A 6040-nucleotide genomic window follows, 5' to 3' on the forward strand; every position below is an offset into this window, starting at 1 on the left:
AGGACCTTAATTTTGTGCAGAAAATACGTACTTAGATTAATTCACAGCAAAATGAAAAATGCGGTTAGTCTCCTAAGGAGACTCAGTTTCTTTAAGTACTGGCATATTTGACCGACATGAAATGTCAACCTGGCAGCAGGGTAAGATTTTAAAATAATTTTTCCAGTATATTTTGCCCACAGAAACAAGGGCACATAGCTGTTTCAGCATGTATGTTCACTCCATATTTTGTATATGTGCCTAAACTCAGTATACTTAAGGTGAAATTCTAGATGAGTCAGGCTCCTCTATTTGGTTGCTTCTTGTCCTTTCTTGCAATTTTTTTTTCTTCTGACTATTCTGGGGATCAGAGATTGAGGCCAAGAAGAGAAATGCACTTAGATGTCTGTTGAAATCTTTGACTGTTAGAGAAGACATAAAACATGAATACTGGGAACTGCATCACAAAGGTAGGTATTTTATAGCTTTAAAAGACCACAAGATGTATTTTTTTTTTTAGTTATTAAGAATTAGTGTTGTGAATTACGGTTTTCAGTGAATTAAGAGTATGGTTTTATGCAGGATGTGGGCTTATTTCAAATGTTTCTCTTACCTTAGAAGTACATTATTATGTGAGTGCTTTTTTTCAAAGTAAAATACCATTAAGTTACAGGTAAAAATTTGAGTGGCCTTAGACAATTCATATACTACTCCTTACTCTTAAATATGTGCAGTGAAAGTGAGACCTGCTGCAGCACACATAGGGGCCAGCTGGCACTTGCCTGCAGTAGGGGGGGCTGGAAGGTGTGGGTTTTCCAGATTTAGAGTCCAGTTTCTGCATGGAAAGAATCAACCCCAAACTAACAGATTGCCTTTGGCATGTGGTAACTCAGCTGTGTGTTCATTTTTACAAAAGCACCATGGTTGTCTCCCACCTACCACTGTATGCAGAGGAGCCTGCAAACTAACACCTAAAATTTTCTGCAGTACAAATACCAGTTCTGAAGACTTTGATCAGCAGTGGAGGTGAACTGGCTGGCTGCAATACTCTGCATGATACATTTTAATGCTCCATAGGACTTTTTTGATTTGTTTTGGTAATATCCTTTTCCATAGTGCTTTTTATATGTCAGAATCCTTAGGCTCCTTATGCCTACTTGTTTCCTCAAGCTGCCCACTTGCTCAGGCTGCATTTCTGCTGCTTTCTTTCCAGACCTTTTTCCTTTCCTGTTATGTGCAAGGCATTGACAATAGGGTACAGCTGATTCCCTCCTAAAGGAGAAAAGTACAGGTACAAAACTGTGCAGACTGAGCAGCTGCAAACACCTCCCAGCAACGCTGCAGACAAAAAACAGCTGTCAGCAAAATGGTGTGTTTTACTCTGTACTAGCAACAGAAGGTGTATGACAAGGGATGAATGCATCCCCACTGAGGGGCCAAGGGACTCGCCAGGCCACCCCCTCGTTAAGGCCTGCCTTTACTCTGAAGACACGGCCCAGTAAGTGGCACAAGGCCTTGCCTGACTATATGGATACAGTTTTAATTTTTCATCTGAGATGAATTTTCAGGGTTAAAAGCTACATCCAGAAAAGAATCACTTGAGATCCTAACCAGATGCTGGCCTGATGAAGTAAGCGGGAGATAGCCCAGCACTGGGCTTTCTAATGCTATTCAGTGTAAAACTGCCACTGTGTTTGGAAATTACAGATGGGAGGGGAAAAAAACCCTACAAAATGCTGTATTTTATTCAGAGGGGGCTGCCCATGAAAAAGAAGTAGAATGAAACCAGAAGGCAAAGGCATACCTATATAGATGCCTCTTGTCATAGCCACGTATAGTCATAGAATACACTGAATTGGAAGCTACCCACAAGGATCATTGCGTCCATCTCCTGGATGGAGGTATCATTTGAAAAGACATGGCTTCCTGTGATGATTTAGTTACACTAAGTTTGGAAATTGATTTTTTTGTTGTTTACTTTAATTTATTACAATTAGATTCTACAACTTCCTTCTCTCACGAACTCAATATAGAAACACCCACCTTGAGAGAGAATCATGAATAAAATGAGCAATAACATTGGTGGTTTGTTGTGTTTTCTTCTGTTAGGCTTTTGATAGGGCCTATTAAAAACTTACATGAGCAGGATCTACTACTCCAGCTGGATCCCTACAAATCTATGGGGCCTGATAGGATTCATCCAAGAATCCTCAACGAACTGCCTGATGTCATCACAAATGTCTCTTTTGAGCGGTCTTGGGAATCCAGAGGTCCCAGCTGACTGGAAGCTGGCAAACAATGCCCTGATTTTCAAGAAGGGCAAGAAGGATAACACTGAAAACTACAGGCTTGTCAGTCTCACTCCAGTGCCTGGTAAAGTTCCGTAGATTATTTTGGGGGTACTGAAAAACACCTGAAACACAGTCATCGGTTACAGCCAGCATGGCTGCATGAGAGGAAAGTCCTGCTTATCAAAGCTGGTTTCCTTTTCTGACAAGGTAACCCAGCTGATGAAGGGAAGCCTGTAAAGTTTTTGATACTGTCTCTCACAGGATCCTCCTGGACCTAATGTCCAGCCCACAGCTGGATAAACACGTTGTGGGATGGGTGAGCGACTGGCTCACAGGTCAGGCACAAAGGGTTACAGTGAATGGGGTGACATCAGACTGGGGACCTGTCACTGCTGGGGTTCCACAGGGCCCCATCCTCCACCCTCTGCTCTTTGACATCTTCACAAATGACTTGGACACAGGATTTGGACACAGGACACAGGACTGGAAGGGAACTGAGCCAGTTCACAGATGATACAAAACTGGGAGGAGCTGTTGGCTCCCTTGAAGGCAGAGAGGGCCTGCAGAGAGACCTCAACAAATCAGGGGTCTGGGCAATCGCCCACCATATGAAGTTCAGCAAGGGAAAGTGCCAGACTCTGCACATGGGATGGGGCAACCCTGGATGTGTGGACAGACTGGGAATGAGATGCTGGCAAGCAGTGCCATGGAAAGGGACCTGGGGGTCCTGGCAAGCTGAACATGAGTAAGCAGTGCCCTGGCAGCCAGGAGGGCCAGCTGTGTCTTGGGGGGCATCAGGCACAGCCTTGCCAGCCTGGGAATATTTTATTTTAGAAACACTCATGCATATCAGGTACTGCAGCATTTTACAGAGGTGGTTTAAATGCAAACTGCTTGAGGATCTGAAGCCCTTAGAGACCATCCAAAGGAGGGGTACAAAGACGGTGAAGGGCCTTGAGGGGAAGCTGTGTGAGGAGCAGCTGAAGTCACTTGATCTGTTCAGCCTGGAGGAGACTGAGGACAGACCTCATTGCAGTCTGCAGCTTCCTTGTGGGGGGAAGAGGAGGGGCAGATACTGATCTCTGTGGTGCCCATTACAGGACCTGAGGGAATGGCCTGAAGCTGTGTTAGCAAGGTTTAGGTTGGATACTAGGAAAGAATTTTTCACCCAGAGGGTGGTTGGGCACTGGAACAGGCTCCCCAGGGAAGTGGTCACAGCATCAGCCTGACAGAGTTCAAGAAGTGTTTGAACAATGCCCTCGGGCACATGGTGTGACTCCTGGGGCTGGTGCTGTGCAGGACCAGGGGTTGAATTAAATGATTTTTGTGCATCCCTTCTAACTCAGCTTAATTTGTGATTATGTAAATAATTATATAGTTCACTTCCAATGCTTTTTACATGATTCAGAAGGATTTTAAACTAAGGGTAATGTTTATAGCATGTTAATGACCCTACTATACAATACATACATGAGTCTCCTATGCTCTCTGATGAGTTATGGTAACTGTTCAATGCCACCTTTAGCTTTCTTCTTAATCTGGAGCCTCACTCCATATCCCAGTGCTTGGATTAGCACCAAAATGCCCTATAAGGCCTGATGAAGGGCCAGCAACTGCCACCTTTTTGCCATTTTTTAGGGTTTTTGGTGTTTGTATCTCATTTTCTGTTTCTTTTCTCAGTTGCTACCATGCATGATGGATCATGAAGTTGTAGTGAGGGGAAACACTCAAGTTAATACTGCTGAAGCAGACTGTGAGAGCAAACAAAGTAAGCTACTGCTGTGCTCAATATTAAAAAAAAAAGGCAAGTAGATTGTTTTGAAAGAAGAAAAATTTGGCAATATTTTAGAAAGTGTGGAGTATCTTCCTTGTCCTGCAGTTTTAACAGTACTGGCTATGAAGAGGCTTACAGTGTCTTTAATTTCTGCATGTTTTGTGCAAGAGTCTTATCCAGCTCTGCATTTTTTTCCTTACACAATGAAAAAGGCAAAGAGCAAGCTCCTGGCCGTTGTAGAAAAACCTGTGAAATGAAGCATAACTCTGTTACGAATGGGATCCTGTAATAACTATGTCTGTGAGTGTCACTACATTAGAAGTCATTGTGGTGTCTCAGTGTGCTCCTGGACAATTTCCTAACTCTTGCTGCATTTGAAAGAAGTTGCTGAGTGTCCCTTAATTCAGGTTTTGACACTGTGTGCCTGGATAGGGAGAGGTCAGAAAATGTGGTGAGGTGAAAAGGAACTGTACTCTTTGTACTGAAGAGAGTGTATAGGCAGGCTTTTACTTTATATTCCGAGCATAAGAACTTTAAAAAAAAAATACCACCTTTATTTTTTCTCGTTAACATCTATCAAGTAACAACTTTCAGGTACTTTTCTCCTGCTGCAAAAGCAGAAATGGAGTAATTCTTTTTCCCAAGTTTGTAAATTAATGTTGAACCACTGTGCAATAGAAAGACTATATGTACTTGGGAAAAAAATTTATTTTTACAAGAGGATTTGATATAAAACAATAGAGTACAAGGGAAATAAATTCACAGATTTTTGTGTTTTAAATCTGTACTCTCTGAAAGGAACAATTAAGATGTCTTCTAGAAATGTAGAGATTCACTCATCAGGAAAGAAAAAATACAGTTGACATATCACTGTGCAAAAGAAGCATCACAAAGGTATGAAAGACGCTTTCATAAAATGGGAGGTCTGACATTCTGGTAAAATTTAACCCAAACATGACAGAGAGAGCATGCTGATCTTTGTTTTTTCTTAAGTCCCATCCCATCACCAGGATCACGGCAGGTAACTTTCCACGGTTTATTTCTGCTTCTATCTAATCTCATGAGCCCCACCCCAGCCCCTGCTATTTTATATTGAGGTTTTTTTAACATGACATAGAAGTTACAAGCAAAATTTTAAGTACACAATACCGTTTCATCAATTTTCAGAATGCCCAAATTAATAAAACTGTTCAAATCAAGAATCTTTGGCATCTGCAAACCAGAATGATTGTATTACCAAAGAGCAAGGATAAACCCCAAACTTCTTGTATCAAAGAATTACCTAAAGCCAGAGTAACATGTGTGTGTGTAGTTTGTTTTGTGTGCATGTGTTCTCAGTTACAGTGAGCCTCTAGAAATACAGAAAGGTAAATATTTCTGTCAGCTGATTGTTTTAGCAGTCACATAATCCTTCCTTTGATGTCCTGGGTCAATGAAATCCTAGTACCATCGGGGTTTAGTAGAAGATCTATTAAAAGAGTTGTCTGTGATCTTTCCTGCAACAGAAACAGCATTTAAAGTTATTACTCTGTTACAATGCAGGTATTTCTGTGCATTCTTCATTGCCCCAGATTTCCAAATTGAGTTATTTTTTAGGTTACCAGTAGAGTGTAACTGTAGTTACAGAGTTAACAATGATGTCTTTAGCTTCCTAGAGCTACCACAACAAGGTCTGGAGAAGACAGGGAGGATCGATGGTGGAAGCACATTCTCTCGGTTATTAGCAGGTTACCCTGAAAATAATGTTGGAGGCACGTTACCAGAGCAATACTGTGTGATGTGCTACATACCCACATACCTTCTCATCCTTAGCCAACAGTCCTCTTAAACAGTACTGAGGTAGTTTTTCCACCTTAGGCCATTTAGTGTCTACCATAAGGACATCATAATGTGCACTGATTCATTTTTTGAGAGAAAACAGCAACAACATTTCTCAAAGGCTCTTAGGAAAGGTACATCTTTTTTTTTGCTCTAGGGCTCGACTCCTGTTCCTGCT

General features: G+C 41.8%; 1 protein-coding gene across 13 annotated transcripts in view; it reads right to left on the reverse strand.

Annotated features, from left to right (window-relative positions):
• CUNH9orf3 (chromosome unknown C9orf3 homolog) overlaps positions 1-6040 on the reverse strand; it is a 219043-nt gene that overhangs the window by 33833 nt on the left and 179170 nt on the right. For 4 of the 13 annotated variants that reach the window (XM_017740429.1, XM_017740422.1, XM_017740424.1 and 1 more), the window contains one exon: positions 4729-5540. The exons of 7 other annotated variants lie outside the window; for them this stretch is intronic. The gene's annotated coding sequence lies outside the window, so the exon portion shown is untranslated. Of the gene's footprint in view, positions 1-4728; positions 5778-6040 lie in introns of those variants that run through there. 2 more of the 13 variants (XR_001864013.1, XM_017740425.1) reach the window with 2 other exon arrangements.

This window comes from Corvus brachyrhynchos, unplaced genomic scaffold (genome assembly GCF_000691975.1).
Source record: "Corvus brachyrhynchos isolate BGI_N302 unplaced genomic scaffold, ASM69197v1 scaffold37, whole genome shotgun sequence".
In the NCBI taxonomy this organism is placed as follows: domain Eukaryota; kingdom Metazoa; phylum Chordata; class Aves; order Passeriformes; family Corvidae; genus Corvus; species Corvus brachyrhynchos.